This window comes from Odocoileus virginianus, chromosome X (genome assembly GCF_023699985.2).
Source record: "Odocoileus virginianus isolate 20LAN1187 ecotype Illinois chromosome X, Ovbor_1.2, whole genome shotgun sequence".
Lineage (NCBI taxonomy): Eukaryota > Metazoa > Chordata > Mammalia > Artiodactyla > Cervidae > Odocoileus > Odocoileus virginianus.
In genome coordinates this window covers 8,876,608-8,897,106 of record NC_069708.1, presented here as the reverse complement: position 1 = coordinate 8,897,106, position 20,499 = coordinate 8,876,608, and the positions used below count along the sequence as shown (strand labels likewise).

The 20,499-nt window shown below is 41.7% G+C and overlaps 1 pseudogene; it reads left to right on the top strand.

The window, feature by feature from the left end:
• The first annotated feature begins 1,652 nt into the window (after window positions 1–1,652).
• On the top strand, window positions 1,653–2,198 carry LOC139033115 (ferritin heavy chain pseudogene; annotated as a pseudogene).
• The last annotated feature ends 18,301 nt before the right edge of the window (window positions 2,199–20,499 follow it).

The following is a 20,499-nucleotide window of genomic DNA, read 5'->3' as shown; positions in this document are numbered from 1 at the left end:
AAAAAGACATTGTTATTATTCTATTTCTTTACAGACTCAACAATTAAATGCCTCTATAGGTTTACAGTGTGACATTGGATATTTGATCCTTTGCTTCCTTCATAAACGATTATAGGATAGCATGAGCTTTCTAAGAGAAATAGAGACCCTCTCAATAGGTAAGTTAATCAAAGCCACTGTAATCAAACCTTAAGTGAAAACTGCGAATTGTCCAAACTAACGCCATCTGAGAGCACTCAGAACAGTCCCTCACTCCACCTTGTACCTTGAGAACAGAGATCATGTTGGACTCTTTTTTGTATATCCAGAGTCAAACAGTGTCTGTCACATAATTGGAATATATAAATGGCTGTTGAATTAATGTGATGCACAAATAAATTAATTAAAACTACCTAGATTGGTCTATGTCTCCTACTATAATATCCTTAACTTCTAAGAAAATATATTGACCTTTTAATTTCAAATACATGCATAATATATGTATTTACTTGAGACAATAAAGACAGAAAAACAGCAGTTTGTTTTGTTTTGGTCTGCTTCACTGGAATACAAATCCCATAGGAACAGACTCTTTGTTACTAACATATACCCAAATCCCAGATCAGTGCCAGGGGCCACATTAGGTAATTAATAAATATTTGTTGAAGGAATGAATGAAAGACAATTTGAGATCAATGGTATTTCCTACCACTGTGGCTCATTCCATCCAACATAATTGAGGGGTTAAAAAAATGTGTGCTGAATGGCAGTGAAAGGACAAATGAGTCTGGAGGGGATGAACATATCCACATGCGCTTTCTCTAAGAATGCATCTAAGTCTTTGTTTTGTTGACGGAGAAAAGAGAAGTTTGCACTTACCTAAGAGGAAGGAAATTGTGAAGTCAGGTGAAAGGGCTGGGTTTCCACGACTGTGCTGAAAGATTAAGAGATGAGAGAGAACAAAGGGAGCAAACATGAAGTTCAAAAAGAGTGAAAGCTGCAGAGGTGCAGAGATTCACTGAGACTCTGAGCTGGCACTCCGCGGTCAGACAAGTGTGAACTTGACCAGAAACAGAGAAGTGGAGATCACGGGGGTTAATGAGGTCCAGGAACCCAAAGAAGAACCTATCAGAGTGTCGTCAGTATGGGTGTTGAAGTCTCTGAGGAGAGCTGTCTTCAAACAGAGCTCTGTAATAGTAAATATAACCATGATACCAGAAGAGGACTGTTTAATGAAACAGTCACATTAGGGCACCATTCAAATAAGTTGTGCACAGAAATCACGCACCTAATTAACTCCAACTGGTTGCACTTATATTAGTGAGTAACATTTTAATTTTATACAAGCCAGACGCTCAGCATAGTCTCCCCGCCTCAGCCAGGCCTGGGTGGAACCTGGAACACCGCGCTCGCGCCCTTCTCTGACCCCAGCGGATTCTCTCCGGCTTCCGGACTCTCAAACACGGACTCGCCTTCCAGTCCCATGGCGGAGCCCACTGCCTAACCCCAGAGCCCATCCTGGGAACGCCTCGAAGATCCCGTCGCCGCACACTCTGGGAATGCTCTGAGGCGGCGGCTGCCTCCATGCCCGCTGCTGCCAGACCCGCAGCTGCTGCTTCCCCTCGGCTTTCACTGTGGCCTTCGCGCCCGCCGGGCCCAAGCCGCCAGCCATGATGCCCGCTCCCTTGCATGTGAGCCAGAACTACCACCCAGACTGCGAGGCCGGCGTCAACGGTCAAATCAACCTGCAGATCTACGCCTCCTATGTGTACCTGTCCATGGCCTTGTACTTCGACAGGGACGACGTGGCCTTGAAGCACTTCTCCCACTTCTTCCTGCGCTGTTCTCACGAGCATAAGGAGCAGATCGAGGGCCTGATGCACCTGCAGAACCGTCGCGGGGGCCGCTTCTGTCTCCGAGACCTCAGAAAGCCTGACCGCACTAACTGGGAGAGCGGCCTCCAGGCCACGCAGTGCGCCCTGCACCTGGAGAAGACCGTCAACCAGAGCCTGCTCGACCTGCACCAGCTGGCCACCGACAAGAACGACCCTCACCTGTGCCACTTCCGGAAGACCCGCCACCTGCACCAGCAGGCTGCGTTCATCAGGGAGCTGGGGGGCCATGCCAGCAACCTGCAGAAGATGGGGGCGCCGCAAGTCAGCATGGCAGAGTACCTCTTCGACAAGCTCACCCTGGGTGACGGTGACAAGGAGGACTGAGCTTGAACTGGACCTTTTCTTCTCCCAGCTTTACCAGGTCTTCAAATAAAGTTATTAGTTGATGCATAAATAAGGGTCTCTGATTCGTGTGTGCAAATCTCTCCTTTTAACTTTTAAACAGGTATCCAGGAGTCTCTCCACCCACCGATGCCCCATCTGTGTGCAGCTCAGGACCTCCACAGAGGGAAGGCCTTACATGGGCCCTTGGAAAACACAAAATCAGTCTTCCCCTTATAAACAATGTGGGTATATGGGGTGGACTGGGGTGGGGTGGGATGGGGTGGGGGTGAGGCAGGGCCCTGGTGAATGTGGGTGCATGTGCATAGTAAAAGGATAGAAGTATAGCCTGAAAATCATGATTGCAGTCGCCTCTGGCGAAGAACTGAAGGGAATGGGATTGGGCAGGGGTTAAAATAAAGGGAGTCTTCAGTTTCATCTGAACTGTTTATATCCATTAAAGTATACAAATATTATTGGTTAAGTATGAGTAGCAAGCCCTGGCGAAGGAAATGGCAACCCACTCTAGTATTCTTGCCAGGAAAGTTCCATGGACAGAGGAGTCTAACGGGTCCACGGAGTCGCAAAGAGTCAGACACTACTGAGTGCTATCCACACACACACATGAATAGCAAGATGGAGTGTTGAGAGGATGACTTGGGAGTGTGAATGGTAGAGAACCTCTTTGACAAGTTCACTCTTGGCAACAGTGATTATGGAAAAATGAGTGTTAAGGCTGGCTTGCCCATGAACATGGAGGTGACTTCCTATGGTCAGCAGTGCCTGGCATGCATATTGCAATAACTAAACTTTCACTTATGTGTGTTTTCTTTTCTTTGTATCATATGTATATATGTATGCATGGATGTGTGTGTATATATATGTATATACATTTTTATTCCAACCAGCAGCAGAGTTCATTTTAAATCTCTAGACTAGATTCTGAATGTATGCTTAAGAAGATGCCCTTTGTTGAAAAGCAGTTAGGTGATTACATTATTGGAAATGGTATAGCTGCTTCCAAGACCTTTCCTGAGCCTGGCTGTATTTCTGCCCTTGGGTTTTATACATCTAACTTGATTTAGTTATTATTTGCTACCAAGAGAACTTAATAATATGTCTTATTATCAACACACCTTTACCAGCCTCTGCTGTTATTATCTACAGTAGAATAAATAGCTCTTCTAGGGTAGTACATGACATTTTTCTCTTCATCCTTACCACAGAGTCTACTGAAAAGAAGAAGAATCAAAGGGTGGAAGGGATCAAATGAAAACAATTGCCTGAATGAAAATACAAAATACTGAAGGCTGCTACCACATGCATCCCTTCTCACTCAGAAGTATTTCCCTCATAATTTACAGAATTTTAATTCCTTAGACCAACCTTCCAAAGAATATATTCAGTATCAGGCAGTGCCACAAAAACATTCACCAAGTGTTCAGTGAAAAATTTTTATGAATCAAAGTAACAGGATTTCGTGTTTGTTTCTTTTTCAGTTATGGCTTACTCTAGGAATTTTATGAATGATGTAAAAAATAGGCATTGTGACTTTATAACACAGGGATAAGGTATTCAAGGTTTCCCAAACATTCTGATCATGGGAGCCTTCTTCTACTAAACCTCACAGAACAGTATTCCAAAGAAAATTGCTTTGGAAAAAAATGTTAAAAGGCTCCCACCATGTTGTTCCAGAAGCACATCAGTTCAGTTCAGTTGAGTAGCTCAGTCGTGTCCAACTCTTTCCGACCCCATGGACTGCAGCACACCAGGCCTCCCTGTTCATCACCAACTCCAGGAGTTTACTAAAGCTCAGGTCCACTGAGTCAGTGATGCCATCCAACCATGTCATCCTCTGTCATCCCCTTCTCCTCTGCCCGTCAATCTTGCCCTGCATCAGAGTCTTTTCAAATGACTCAGCTCTTCACGTCAGGTGACCAAAGTATTGGAGTTTCAGCTTCAACATCAGTCATGCCAATGAACACCCAGGACTGATCTCCTTTAGGATGGACTGGTTGGACATCCTTGCTGTCCAAGGGACCCTCAAGAGTCTTCTCCAACACCATAGTTCAAAAGCATCAATATTTCTGTGCCCAGCTTTCTATATAGTCCAACACTCACATCCATACATGACTACTGGAAAAACCATAGCCTTGACTAGATGGACCTTTCTTGGCAAAGTAATATCTCTGCTTTTTAATATGTTGTCTAGGTTGGTCATAACTTTCCTTCCAAGGAGTAAGCATCTTTTTATTTCATGGCTGCAGTCACCATCTGCAATAATTTTGGAGCCCGAAAAAATAAAGTCTGACACTGTTTCCACTGTTTCCCCATCTATTTGCCATGAAGTGATGGGACCAGATGCCATGATTTTGGTTTTCCAAATGTGGAGCTTTAAGCCAACTTTTTCACTCTCCTCTTTCACTTTCATCAAGAGGCTCTTTAGTTCTTCTTCACTTTCTGCCATGATTGTGGTGTCATCTGCATATCTGAGATTATTGATATTTCTCCCGGCAATCTTGATTCCAGCTTGTGCTTGATCCAGCTCAGCGTTTCTCATGATGTACTCTGCATATAAGTTAATTAAGCACAGTAACAATATACAGCTTTGACGTACTCCTTTTCCTATTTGGAATCAGTCTGTTGTTCCATGTCCAGTTCTAACTTTGCTTCCTGACCGGCCTACAGATTTCTCAGGAGGCAGGTCAGGTGGTCTGGCATTCCCATCACTTTCAGAATTTTCCACAGTTTATTGTGATCCACACAGTCAAAGGCTTTGGCATAGTCAATAAAGCAGAAATAGATGTTTCTCTGGAATTCTCTTGCTTTTTCAATGATCCGGAAGATGTTGGCAATTTGATCTCTGGTTCCTCTGCCTTTTCTAAAACCAGGGATTAGAATGAAAACTGACCTTTTCCAGTCCTGTGGCCACTGCTGAGTTTTCCAAATTTGCTGACATATTGAGTACACCACTTTCACAGCATCATCTTTTAAGATTTGAAATCACTCAACTGGAATTCCATCACCTCCACTAGCTTGGTTCATAGTGATGCTTCCTAAGACCCACTTGACTTCACATTCGAGGATGTCTGCCTCTCGGTGAGTGATCACAGCCTCGTGATTATCTGAGTCATGAAGATCTTTAGTTCTTCTGTGTATTCTTGCCAACTCGTCTTAATATCTTCTGCTTCTATTAGGTCCATACCATTTCTGTTCTTTATTGAGCTCATCTCTGCATGAAATGTTCCCTTGGTATCTCTAATTTTCCTGAAGAGATCTCTAGTCTTTCCCATTCTATTTTTATCCTCTATTTCTTTGCACTGATCACTGAGGAAGGCTTTGTTATCTCTCCTTGCTATTCTTTGGAACTCTGCATTCAAATGGGTATATCTTTCCTTTTCTTCTTTGCTTGTCACTTCTCTTCTTTTCACAGCTATTTGTAACGCCTCCTCAGACAACCATTTTGCCTTTTTGCATTTCTTTTCCTTGGGGATGGTCTTTCTCCCTGTCTCCTGTACAATGTCACGAACCTCCATCCATAGTTCATCAGGCATTCTATCAGATTTAGTCCCTTAAATCTATTTCTCACTTCCACTGTATAGTCATTAGGGATTTTATTTAGGTCATACGTGAATGGTCTAGTGGTTTTCCTTACTTTCTTCAATTTAAGTCTGAATTTGGCAATAAGGAGTTCATAATCTGAGCCACATCAGCTCCCAGTCTTGTTTTTGCTGACTGTGTAGAGCTTCTCCATCTTCGGCTGCAAAGAATATAATCAGATTTCGGTGTTGATCATCTAGTGATGTCCATGTGTAGAGTCTTCTCTTGTGTTGCTGGAAGAGGGTGTTTGCTATGACCAGTGCATTCTCTTGGCAGAACTCTATTAGCCTTTACCTTGCTTCATTCTTTACTCCAAGGCCAAATTTGTCTGTTACTCTAGGTGTTTCTTGACTTCCTACTTTTGCATTCCAGTCCCCTATAGTGGAAAGGACATCTTTTTGGGGTGTTAATTCTAGAAGGTCTTGTAGATCTTCATAGAACCATTCAGCTTCAGCTTCTTCAGCATTAGTGGTCAGGGCATAGACTTGGATTACCGTGATATTGAATGGTTTGCCTCGGAAAGAACAGAGACCACTCTGTCGTTTTTGAGATTACATCCAAGTACCGCATTTTGGACTCTTTTGTTGACTGTGACAGCTACTCCATTTCTTCTAAGGGATTCTTGCCCACAGTAGTAGATATATTGGTCATCTGAATTAAATTCACCCATTGCAGTCCATTTTAGTTTGCTGATTCCTAAAATGTCGATATTCACTCTTGCCATCCCCTGTTTGATCACTTCCAATTTGCCTTGATTCATGGACCTAACATTCCAGCTTCCTATGCAATACTGCTCTTTACAGCACTGAACCTTGCTTCCATCACCAGTCACATCCACAACTGAGTGGTGTTCTTGCTTTGGCTCCATCCCTTCATTCTTTCTGGTGTTATTTCTCCACTGATCTCCAGTAGCATATTGGGCATCTACAGACCTGGGGAGTTCATCTTTCAGTGTCCTATCTTTTTGCTTTTTCATACTGTTCATGGGGTTCTCAAAGCAGGAATACTGAAGTGGTTTGCCATTCCCTTCTCCAGGGGACCACATTTTGTCAGAACTCTCCACCATGACTCATCCATCTTGGGTGGCCCTACACAGCATGGCTCATAGTTTCACTGACTAGACAAGGCTGTGGTCCATGTGATTAGATTGGTTAATTTTCTTAGTTACCAGAAGTACATACCTGGTAACTAAACCTCATTCATGTTTTCACTTAGAGGTCATTATGAGAAATTGGAACCTTTGCTGAGAAGATTCCAGGGCAGTAAGTTTTAGGACAGTAAGTGTAATGCAGGGCCCTCACCATGAGAGTGGGTAGATATTACACACATCCATTTTGCTTCTTGATAGGCAACTCCTATCAGGAAATAGAAATAGAAAATGGAAATTCTAATTTCCATTTCTAAATAAATGGCTTCTGGGAATGATGACACTGATATTTCTCCAGCACTTCTATTAAAGTCATGAGAAAGTCCAAGGCTACCAAATAGCTTGTGTTCTTCCCCTCCCTCTACCTATGTATTCATCTCACCAGCAGAATTATTCATTTATTTTCCAAACTGTATAGGCCAATTTTGGTCAATAATACATTTTTTGGTCAAAATAAGTCTGTGCCTGCATCTTTTTGAAAATGAGATGAGAGTTCCTCTCACCAAAGCATGCTGACATTTCTCAGAATTCAGACATTTAAGCGTAAGAAAGAAAAAAATAATAAGGCATACATGCTACCAAGCATTTTATTAATAAATTCCAGGATTGTTAAATAAATATATAATGAGTAATGTGCGTAATATGTAGCATTTTTTCCTCCAATAGAGATGATCAACATTATCCACATCATTATTTGATTTTTAAATGAGCATCTTATTGCAATGCATTCTCTTCAGGTTCAATAGAGGACTTATCAAGTTTCTCTCCAGTACTAAAATACATGATACAATTTTATAAATTGAAACTGCAATATTCCCAAATAATAGAGGACATAAGACAATATCAAAAATATTGCATATATTTTTATTTAAATGTGTTCCCACAGCTACTCTCAAGTATCAATTTTCATGACACCTCCAACAAATTTGATAGGGTGTCTATTTTATTCCCTGGCAGATTCAACATAATACAAAGCCATTGTTTTCTCAATATGGAAAATATTCTATCACTCTAATAGATGATTATATTCTGTTCAGTTCAGTTCAGTTGCTCAGTTGTGTCCAACTCTTTGTGACCCCATGGACTGCAGCATGCCAGGCTTCCCTGACCATCACCAACTCCCAGTGTTCACTCAAACTCATGTCCATTGAGTCAGTGATGCCATCCAACCATCTGTGGAGATACCCCACGTCCAAGGTCAGAGAAATCCCAGTAAGACGGTAGGCACTGGAGCAGCTGTGAGGAGATACCCCACATCTATGAGCAAGGGAGAAACCCCAGGAAGTTGATAGATAGGAGAGGCGAATTTGCGTTTAGAATCAAACCCCATCCCCGCCAGAGACGCTCAGAGGACTCAAACAAACCTTGTGCGCACCAGGACTCAGGGACCCCACAGAGACCGAGACAGAACTGTGCTTGAGTGTCTCCTGTGGAGGTACAGGGAGGCAGTGGTCTGCCGCAGGGACAGGGGCTCGGAGTCTGGGTATGGCATACGTCCTCTTGGAGGAGGTTGCCTTTAACCCCACCATAGAGCTGCCAGAACTTACACAGGACTGGGAAATAGACTCTTGGAGGGCACAACAGAATCTTGTGCACCAAGGCCCAGGAGAAAGGAACAGTGACCCCACGGGAGACTGTCCCAGACTTAACTGTGGGTGTCCAGAAGCCTCCAGCAAAGGTCGGTGGTGGCCTGCTGCAGGGTTGGGGGCAGGGACTATAGCAGTACATGCATGGGATCTTTTGAGGGAGGTCACCATTACCTTCATTGCCTCCACCATAGTTTAGTCAGTCAGTCAGTCTGTTCAGTCAGTCAGTAGTGTCCGACTCTTTGTGACCCCATGAACCGCAGCACGCCAGGCCTCCCTGTCCATCACCAACTCCCGGAGTTTACTCAAACTCTTGTCCATCGAGTCGGTGATGCCATCCAGCCATCTCATCTTCTGTCATCCCCTTCTCCTCCTACCTTCAATCTTACCTAGCATCAGGGTCTTTTCAAATGAGTCAGCTCTTCGCATCAGGTGACCAAAGTATTGGAGTTTCAGCTTCAACATCAGTCCTGCCAATGAACACTCAGGACTGATATCCTTTAGGATGGACTGGCTGGATCTCCTTGCAGTCCAAGGGACTCTCAAGAGTCTTCTCCAACACCACAGTTCAAAAGCATCAATTCTTCTGTGCTCAGCTTTCTTTATAGTCCAACTTTCACATCCATACATGACCACTGGAAAAACCATAGCCTTGACCAGATGGACCTTTGTTGGGAAAGTAATGTCTCTGCGTTTTAATATGCTATCTAGTTTGGTTATAACTTTCCTTCCAAGGAATAAGCGTCTTTTAATTTCATGGCTACAGTCACCATCCACAGTGATTTTGTAGCCCCCAAAAATAAAGTCTGGCACTGTTTTAACTGTCTCCCCATCTATTTCCCATGAGGTGATGGGACCAGATGCCATGATCTTCGTTTTCTGAATGTTGAGCTTTAAGCCAACATTTTCACTCTCATCTTTCACTTTCATCAAGAGGCTTTTCAGTTCCTCTTCACTCTCTGCCATCAGGGTGGTGTCATCTGCATATCTGAGGTTATTGATATTTCTCCCAGCAATCTTGATTCCACCTTGTGCTTCTTCCAGCCCAGCATTTTTCATGATGTATTCTGCATATAAGTTAAATATGCAGGGTGACAATATACAGCCTTGACGTACTCCTTTTCCTGTTTGGAACCAGTCTGTTGTTCCATGTCCAGTTCTACCTGTTGCTTCCTGACCTGCATACACATTACTCAAGAGGCAGGTCAGGTGGTCTGGTATTCCCATCTTTTTCAGAATTTTCCACGGTTTATTGTGATCTACACAGTCAAAGGCTTTGGCGTAGTCAATAAAGCAGAAATAGATGTTTTTCTGGAACTCTCTTGCTTTTTCGATGATCCATCGGGTGTTGGCAACTTGATCTCTGGTTCCTCTGCCTTTTCAAAAACCAGCTTGAACATCTGGAAGTTCTCGGTTCATGTATTGCTGAAGCCTGGCTTGGAGAATTTTGAGCATTACTTTACTAGCGTGTGAGATGAGTGCAATTGTGCGGTAGTTTGAGCATTCTTTGGGATTGCCTTTCTTAGGGATTGGAATGAAAACCGACCTTTTCCAGTCCTGTGGCCACTGCTGAGTTTTCCAAATTTGCTGGCATATTGAGTGCAGCACTTTCACAGCATCAACTTTCAGGATTTGAAATAGCTCAACTGGAGTTCCATCACATCCACTAGCTTTGTTCATAGTGATGCTTTCTAAGGCCCACTTGACTTCACATTCCAGGATGCCTGGCTCTAGGTGAGTGATCACACCATCATGATTATCTGGGTTGTGACGATCTTTTTTGTACAGTTTTTCTGTGTATTCTTGCCACCTCTTCTTAATATCTTCTGCTTCTGTTAGGTCCATACCATTTCTGTCCTTTATTGTGTCCCTCCTTGCATGGAATGTTCCCTTGGTATCTCTACTTTTCTTGAAGAGATCTCTAGTCTTTCCCATTCTGTTGTTTTCCTCTATCTCTTTGCACTGATCACTGAGGAAGGCTTTCTTATCTCTCCTTGTATTCTTTGGAACTCTGCATTCAGATGGGAATATCTTTCCTTTTCTCCTTTGCTTTTTGCTTCTCTTCTTTTCACAGCTATTTTTAAGTCCTCCTCAGACAACCATTTTGCCTTTTTGCATTTCTATTCCAGGGAAGGTCTTGATCCCTGTCTCCTGTACAATGTCACGAACATCCATCCATAGTTCATCAGGCTCTCTGTCTATCAGATCTAGTCCCTTAAATCTATTCCCCACTTCCACTGTATACTCATAAGAGATTTGATTTAGGTCATGTCTGAATGGTCTAGTGGTTTTCCCTACTTTCTTCAGTTTAAGTCTGAATTTGGTAAAAGGGAGCTCATGATCTGAGCCACAGTCAGCTCCCCATCTTGTTTTTGCTGACTATATAGAGCTTCTCCATCTTTGGCTGCAAAGGATATAATCAATCTGATTTCGGTGTTGACCATCTGGTGATGTCCATGTGTAGAGTCTTCTCTTGTGTTGTTGGAAGAGGGTGTTTGCTATGACCAGTGTGTTCTCTTGGCAAAACTCTATTAGCCTTTGCCCTGCTTCATTCTGTACTCCAAGGCCAAATTTGCCTGTTACTCCAGGTTTTTCTTGACTTCCTACTTTTGCATTCCAGTCCCCTATAATGAGAAGGACATCTTTTTTGGGTGTTAGTTCTAAAAGGTCTTGTACGTCTTCATAGGACCATTCAACTTCAGCTTCTTCAGCATTACTAGTTGAGGCATAGGCTTGGATTACCATAATATTGAGTGGTTTGCCTTGAAAACAAACAGAGATCATTCTGTCATTTTTGAGATTGCATCCAAGTACTGCATTTCTGACTCTTTTGTTGACCATGACGGCTACTCCATTTCTTCTAAGGGATTCCTGCCCACAGTAGTAGATATAATGGTCATCTGAGTTAAATTCACCCATTCCAGTCCATTTTAGTTCACTGATTCCTAGAATGTCGACATTCACTCTTGCCATCTCCTGTTTGACCACTTCCAATTTGCCTTGATTCATGGACCTAACATTCCAGGTTCCTATGCAATATTGCTCTTTACAGCATTGGACCTTGCTTCTATCACCAGTCCCATCCACAACTGGGTGTTGTTTTTGCTTTGACTCCATCCCTTCATTCTTTCTGGAGTTATTTCTCCACTGATCTCCAGTAGCATATTAGACACCTACCAACCTGGGGAGTTCCTCTTTTAGTATCATATCATTTTGCCTTCTCATACTGTTCATGGGGTTCTCAAGGCAAGAATACTGAAGTGGTTTGCCATTCCCTTCTCCAGTGGGCCACATTCTGTCAGACCTCTTCACTATGACCTGTCTGTCTTGGGTGGCCCCACACGGCATGGCTTAGTTTCATTGAGTTAGACAAGGCTGTGGTCCTGTGATCAGATTGGCTAGTTTTCGGTGATTATGGTTTTAGTGTCTCTGCCCTCTGATGCCCTCTCGCAACACCTACCGTCTTATTTGGGTTTCTCTTACCTCGGACGTGGGGTATCTGTTCACGGCTGCTCCAGCAAAGTGCAGCCACTGCTCCTTACCTTGGAGGAGGGGTATCTCCTCATGGCGGCCCCTTGTGACCTTGAGCATGGAGTAGCTCCTCTCAGCCCTCCTGCGCCCGGCAGCAGCTGCTTCTTGGAGGTGGGGTTTCTCCTCTTGGCCACCGTCCCTGACTTCGGACGTGTGGAAGCTCCTCTCGGTCGCCGCTCCTATGCTGTCACAGCCTGGCGCTCTCGGTTGCTACCCCTTGGGCAAGGGGTAGCTCCTCACGGCCACGCTTCTGCGGGGTCCATCGCAGCCGGTGCGCAAAAATATAATTTTTATTGAAGTATAATTTTCATACAGTATTAGTTTCAGGTGTATAATATAGTGATTTAGTTCTTATACATCATGAAATGATCACCTCAGTAAGTCTAGTTATCATCTGTCACCATACACAGTTATCACAATGTTATTGGATATATTCCTTATGCTGTATGTTATGTCACCATGACTTGTTTTATAATGAAATTAATACCTCTTAAATTCATGCACCTATTTGCCAGATCCCCTATTCCACTCTCCTCTGGCAACCACCACCTCTGTTTTTATTTGGTTATACTTGTTCATTTGCTTTGTTTTATAGCTTCCATTCTGTCTGCCCTCTGATGGAGAAGGATAAGAGGCTTATGGAAGCTTCCTGATGGGAGAGACTAAGAGGGAAACTGGATCTTGTTCTGATGGGCAGGGCCATGCTCAGTACATCTTTAATCCAATTTTCTGTTGGTTGGTGGGACTGTGTTCCCTCCCTGTTGTTTGACCTGAGGCCAGACTATGGCAGAAGAAATGAAGATAATGGTGACCTCTTTCAAAAGGTCCCATGCAGGCATTGATGCAGTCAATGCCTCCAACCCTGCAGCAGGTCTCTGCCACAGACTCCTGGACACTCATGGGCAGGTCTGGGTCAGTCTCTTGTGGAGTCACTGCTCCTTTATCCTGCGTCCCAGTGCATACAAGGTTTTGTTTGTGCCCTCCAAGAGTCTGTTTCCGTGAAAGTGAAAGTGAAGTCTCTCAGTCGTGTCTGACTCTTTCCAACCCCATGGACAGCAGCCTACCAGGCTCTGCCGTCCATGGGATTTTCCAGGCAAGAGTACTGGAGTGGGCTGCCATTTCCTTCTCCAGAGGATCTCCCCAACCCAGGGATCAAACCTGGGTCTCCTGCATTGCAGACAGATGCTTTACCATCTGAGCCACCAGGGAAGCCCCTTTCTAGTCCTGTGTAAATTCTGGTGGCTCTATGGTGGGTTTAATGGCAACCTCTTCCAAGAGTGTTTATGCCATACCCAGGTCTACTATACCCAGAGCCCCTGCCCCTGCAACAGTCCACTGCTGACCTTTTTCTCCACAAGACACACTCAAACATGGTTCTGTCTTAGTCTCTGTGGGGTCTCTGGGTCCTGGTGCACACAGGTTTGTTTGAGCCCTCTGAGCTTCTCTGGCAGATATGAGGTTTGATTTAAATGTGATTTCACCCCTCCTACATCGTGCTGGGTCTTCTCCTTTGCCCTTGGACATGGGGTATCTCCTCAAAGCCACTCCAGCGCCATGCAGCTGCTGCTCCAGTGCTGTGCAGCTGCCATCTAGTCAAAGCTATGGTTTTTCCAGTAGTCATGTATGGGTGTGAGAGTTGGACTACAAAAAAGCTGAGCACTGAAAAATTGTTGCTTTTGAACTGGGGTCTTGGAAAAGACTCTTGAGAATCCCTTGGACTGCAAGGAGATCAAACCAGTCCATTCTAAAGGAAACCAGTGCTGACTATTCATTGGAAGGACTGGCTCTGAAGCTGAAACACCAAAACTTCGGCCAGTTGATATGAAGAACTGACTCGTTTCAAAAGACCCTGATGCTGGGAAAGATTGCAGGCAGGAGGAGAAGGGACAACAGAAGATGAGATGTTTGGATGGCATCACTGACTCAATGGAGATGAGTTTGAGTTATCTCCAGGAGTTGGTGATGGACAGGCAAGCCTGGCATACTGCAGTCCATGGGGTCACAAACAGTCAGACATGACTGAGTGACTGAACTGACTGATAGCTTCCATATATAAATGAAATCCTATGGTATTTGTCTTTTCCTGTCTGGCTTATTGCACTTAGCATAATACCCTCTAGGTCCATTCATGTTGTTGCAAATAGCAATATTTCTTTTTTAAAAAAAATGGCTATGTAGCATTCTATTAGGAGAAGACAATGGCAACCCACTCCAGTACTCTTGCCTGGATAATCCCATGGATGGAAGAGTCTGTAGGCTGCAGTCCATGGGGTCGCTACGAGTTGGACACAACTGAGCGACTTCACTTTCACTTTTCACTTTCATGCACTGGAGAAGGAAATGGCAACCCACTCCAGTGTTCTTGCCTGGAGAATCCCAGGGATGGGGGAGCCTGGTAGGCTGCCGTTTATGGGGTCACACAGAGTCAGACATGACTACAGAAGCAGCATTCTATTATATATGTAGCATATCTTTTTTTATCCTTTCATCTATTGATGAACATTAAGTTGTTTCCTTCTCTTGGCTATTGTGAATAATACAGCAATGAGCATAAGTGTGCATGAACTTTTTTGAATTAGTATTTTCATTTTCTTTTGAAGAATACCCATAAATGGAATTTATCATATGGTTGTTCTTGTTAATTTTTTAAGGCACTTCCATATTGTTTTGATAATGGTCGTCCCAATTTCCATTCCTGAAAACTGAATTTTTCTACTTAGTCATTTTGCCACTGCTTATGGTGGATTTTATCCTACAGAATGGTTTAGTGTATTTGTACATCTGAGTATGTCAATATTTTTATGTTTTATGGCTTTGGTAAGTACCATTATAATTCTGAGATAATCTTTGGAAAATCTCCTCTCATTTTTTCTAGTAAATCTTCTGACATGCTAGCAGCAATCTCTGCTGTTTCTGGCTATCCTTCTCTATCTTATTCTTCCTTTTTTGACATTGGAAATTTAAATTCTACATTTTAGTTTCATTGTCAGTCCGAATGCATGAAACCAGAAAACATATTCTTTACCATTGGCATTATAAATCCATGCACATTCTAGTCTTACATATAATATTTTTCTAAGACCTATTCCTTTAATACAATTACTCTATGTGGACATATTTCAAGATGTGTTGAACTCCACTTGTTTGTTTACTGAATTTATTCCTGAATTTGTTGCTCTTTGGAAATTAAAAAGTGGTGGAGTGTAAGGAAGCACAAATAATAGCTTAGGGAAAGATACATGAAAGACAGCTTGAAATGTTCAGTAAATTGAATTGATAATTGAAATAAAAGTAATATACTTTGTAAAATATTATTTAATGACTTGAAAATTTTAATTATGATGATTTGATTAAATTAAAGTGTCAGAAAGCATTGGTATCATCAGAATTGATTTGTGTGCATTATTGCAATTTTAGATTGATGAAGCTACAACCAGTGATGAAATAATTTTGCCCTTCAGTAAAAAGTCAAAGGATTTTAATCATATTGAGAAAATAATACATATATAACAAAACTTGACCCTGTGCCTTCTTAACTCCTCTCTTTCTCTCCCTATCTCCCTCTCCATCTTTCCCTCTCTCTTCCTCTTTCTTTTTTGCTTTTTCCTCCTTATTTCCATCTATTCCCTTTTTCCCCCTCTATATTGTGTGCTGGTTTCCTACTTGAACACTGATTTTTATGATTTTGGAAATTAAGTTCATTAATTTTGTGCATGTGTGACTTAGCAGGAAGATGAGACTGGCCCCCATCACAAATCTTACTACTTCTCAAAAAAAAATTTTTGACTAATTCTTGAATGGTTATGTTTGCTACACATCTGATTATATGTTGACACATGTCTGAATGTTGCTGAACTATAACTTACTTTTCAGTGTCAGCTGACTTATGCTCTGGCTGTGTGTGCTTATTCTATCAGTCGTGTCCAACTCTCTGTGACACCATGGACTGTAGCCTGCCAGGCTTCTGTGTCCATGGGTTCTCCAGGCAAGAATACTGGAGTGGGTTGCCATGCCCTCCTCCAGGGGCTCTTCCTAACCCAGGGATCGAACCCAGGTCTCCTGCATTGCAGACAGATTATTTATCATCTGAACCACCAAGGAAGTGTAAAGTCAACCAAATTTGTGTATATTCCAGTGTTTTCCTTCTTTACATAGGGGCCATGTATTGAAACTTTAAAAATATAATACTTTAGTATTTAAATATTGACCTTATGCTTATCTTTTTTATTGTGGTAAAATATAATCATGATGGTGTGATCACTCACCTAGAGCCAGGCATCCTGGAATGTGAAGTCAAGTGGGCCTTAGAAAGCATCACTATGAACAAAGCTAGTGGAGGTGATGGAATTGCAGTTGAGCTATTTCAGATCCTAAAAGATGATGCTGTGAAAGTGCTGCACTCAATATGCCAGCAAATTTGGAAAACTCAGCAGTGGCCACACGACTGGAAAATGTCAGTTTTCATTCCAATCCCAAAGAAAGGCAATGCCAAAGAATGCTCAAACTACCACACAATTGCACTCATCTCACACGCTAGTAAAGTAATGCTCAAAATTCTCCAAGCCAGGCTTCAGTAATACGTGAACCGTGAACTTTCAGATGTTCAAGCTGGTTTTTGAAAAGGCAGAGAAACCAGAGGTCAAGTTGCCAACACCCAGTGGATCATCGAAAAAGCAAGAGAGTTCAGAAAAATATCTATTCCTGCTTTATTGACTATGCCAAAGCCTTTGACTGTGTAGATCACAATAAGCTGTGGAAAATTCTTCAGGAGATGGGAATTCCAGACCACCTGACCTGCCTTTTGAGAAATCTGTATGCAGGTCAGGAAGCAACAGTTAGAACCAGACATGGAACAACAGGCTGGTTGCAGTTGGGAAAGGGAGTACGCCGAGGCTGTACATTGTCACCCTGCTTATTTAACTTAAATGCAGAGTACATCATGAGAAATGCTGGGCTGGATGAAGCACAAGCTGGAATCAAGATTGCCAGGAGAAATATCAGTAACCTCAGATATGCAGATGACACCACCCTTTGATAGAAAGTGAAGACGAACTAAAGAGCCTCTTGATGAAAGAGGAGAGTGAAAAAGTTGGCTTAAAGTTCAACATTCAGAAAAGAAAGATCATGGCATGTGGTCCCATCACTTCATGACAAATAGATGGGGAAACAGCAGAAACAGTGGCTGACTTTATTTCTGGGGGTTCCAAAATCACTGCCAGTGGTGTTGCAGCCATGAATTTAAAAGACACTTACTCCTTGGAAGAAAAGTTATGACAAACCTAGACAACATATTAAAAAGCAGAGACATTACTTTGTCAACAAAGGTCCGTCTAGTCAAGGGTATGCTTTTTCCAGTAGTCATGTGTGGATGTGAGAGTTGGACTGTGAAGGAAGCTGAGCACCGAAAAATTGATGCTTTTGAACTGTGGTGTTGGAGAAGACTCTTGAGAGTCCCTTGGACTGCAAGGAGATCCAACCAGTCCATCCTAAAGGAGATCAGTCCTGGGTGTTCATTGGAAGGACTGATGTAGAAGCTGAAACTCCAATACTTTGGCCACCTGATGCGAAGAGATGACTCATTTGAAAAGACCCTGATGCTAGGAAAGATTGAAGGCAGGAAGAGAAGGGGATGACAGAGGATGAGATGGTTGGATGGCATCACTGACTCAATGGAGACGAGTTTGAGTAAATTCTGGGAGTTTGTGATGGACAGGGAGACTTGGCTTGCTGTGTTCCATGGGGTCACAAAGAGTTGGAAAAGACTGAGTGACTGAACTGATACATAATATATAATTTTCTATTTTAATCATTTTAAAGTGACTACTTAGGGACAGAAATACATAAAATAGACCATCATCGCCATCCAACTCCAGACTAAAACTTTCTCCATTAAACAATAATTTCCCTTTACCCTCTCCTCCTAGACCCTGGCAACCACCATTCTACTTTGTGTTCCTATGAATTCAAATACTCTAGGTTCTTCATATAAGTGGAATCATACAATGCTTGTGTTTTGCTATAGGCTTATTCCTCTTAGCATAGTGCTTTGAGGTTCATCCATGTTATACTGTGTAAGAACTTTCTTCCTGTTAAGGCTGAATGATGTTTCATTGTTTATATGTACCACATTTTGTTTATTCATCTATTGATGGGCACTTAGGTTGCTTCCACCTTTTGACTTTTGTGAATAGTCTGCTAGGAATAAGAGCACTGAAATATTAGGAATAAGAGCACTGAAATATCTATTCAAGTTTTTGCTTTCAATTTTTTAGATGTATATTTAAAAGTGAAATTGCTGAATCATATGCTTATTTCTAGGTTTAATTTTTTTTGAGCATCTACTGTACTGTTGTCCATAATTGCTATAGCATTTTACATTCCTACCAGCAGGATACAAATGTTCCAATTTCTCCACATATATATAATATATGTGTGCATGTTTCTTTGTCCATCCATCCTACTAACCATCTTAAAGGATGTTAAGTGGCATTTGACTGGTTTTGTCTTTTAGGTTTTTTTTTTTATTAGTGGTTTTGAATATCTTTTCATGTACTTATTTACTATCTATGTTTTGTTTGGAGAAATAGCTTCAAGCCCTTTGTGCATTTTCAAGTTATATTGTTTGCTTGTTTTTGTTGTTGCTGAATCATTGGGGTACTTTGGAAATTATTTGATAGGTGACTTGCATGTATTTTATCCCTTTGTGTGGGTTACTGTTTCATTATGTTGATAGTGTCCTTTAATGAATAAGCATCTTACTTTTGACTCAATCTATTTTTCTGTTGTTACTTGTGTTTTTGATGTCATTGTCCAAAATACTTGCTAAATCCAACATCATGAAACTTTTCCCCTGTGTTTTCTAAATTTTATGGTTTTTAGCTCTTACATTTATGTCTGGTCAATTTTGAGTTAATCTTTTATATATGATGTATACTATGGGTTCAGCTTCATTCTTTTGCATGTGAATATCACTTTCCCAACACAATTTTTTGAAAAGACCTGTGCTTATCTTCATGTCTGTTTCCAAGTTGTGTTTTGCAAAGTACTGTATGTTGAAAAAAACTATCGCTTCATGGGGGTGATTCCTTTCTCTTTTGCCTTGTTACTCAGAAACTTTTAAATCAGCCTTAACTCAATTGTATATTAGTAAATTTTAGATGTGAAATAAACTATCCTTCAGTGACAAAACTGATTATTGCCACAAATGCTACTCTGATCTCTCAACTCTGTTTGCCACCATTGCCCCTAACAATGGAGTTATTACAGGAGAAATGACAGAAAAAGATGATATATTAATTGATAGGTAGGCAGGCAGGCTACTAAAAATGGCACTCTTTTTTTTAGTATTTAAAATATACTAGTTTTTAAGAGGCAGAACATAAACATGCCAAAGGATAAGTCCAGTTAACTCGGTAATGCTTGTATCATTAACTTACATTGCCTTCACCATACATGGGTCCTAAATGGCATAGTTCTCCAGCTATATAATCTGAAGAATAGACCTGGATGAGTAATAAATAAAAAAATTGGCATCACTTTTATTTTTCAAATACTTCTCTTTTTTTAACAAAAATAAGCACTTTTTTTTTTTGCATTATTTGTAAGTTGTCACACAGAAAATCCTGGAGCTTTTTGGGACATACGTGTAATCAGGCCCTCTTTGCTTTGTTCTGATACCATTTTTGCTTCCATTAGAAACAAAATATTTGAGGGAGAATAGAGAGATAAAATAGGCAGCAAGCCAGAGTTCAGCCAGCAGGACAGTAAGACATGCAAAGCTCAGAATGCCTAGGAAAATGTTATTGAAGTAGAGTGCAATCAATATTGGGCCTGAGGCACGTTGCAAAGAGGAAAGATTCTATAGGTGAGTAGAAATGGTCCTGTGGATGGTAGAGCAGTAGGAGGTGTCTGTTGTAAACTTTGTCTTAGCAGGGGCTTAGCAAGAGCTTTTTACCCTGAGAGACTAGTCCTATGGTGGGTCAAGAGAATGGAAACTCTGTTAACCTAGGAAGAGTTGGTATACATTTGAAAGAATACAAATATATTTACTCAAAATTATTTCCTGATGCTGGAAGAGGTGGTGTACAGTGGCAAAAGCCTACATATTGAACATGAAGGTCAATAAGAGAGTAACTCAATCTCTGTTCAACTGTAAGTTATTCTTTATCTCTAAAATGGGAAGAAGCATATTTAAGGTACAAATAAGTAACCCAAGATAATAGATGGAAATTTCACTGTACAGTGCCTGGCCCATAGATCAGTGATATTTGACATTTGTTGTGGTGGTGGTTTCCAGACAAACAAGCCAGAGAATTTTGTGAGCATTGTTACAAAAAATGAATTGCATATGAATTGATTTTTTAAATGTACAGTCACAACCCAGATTTAAGTGGCTAAATCAATACAGTGAAAACCATATTGTATTCAAGTACAGAAATCA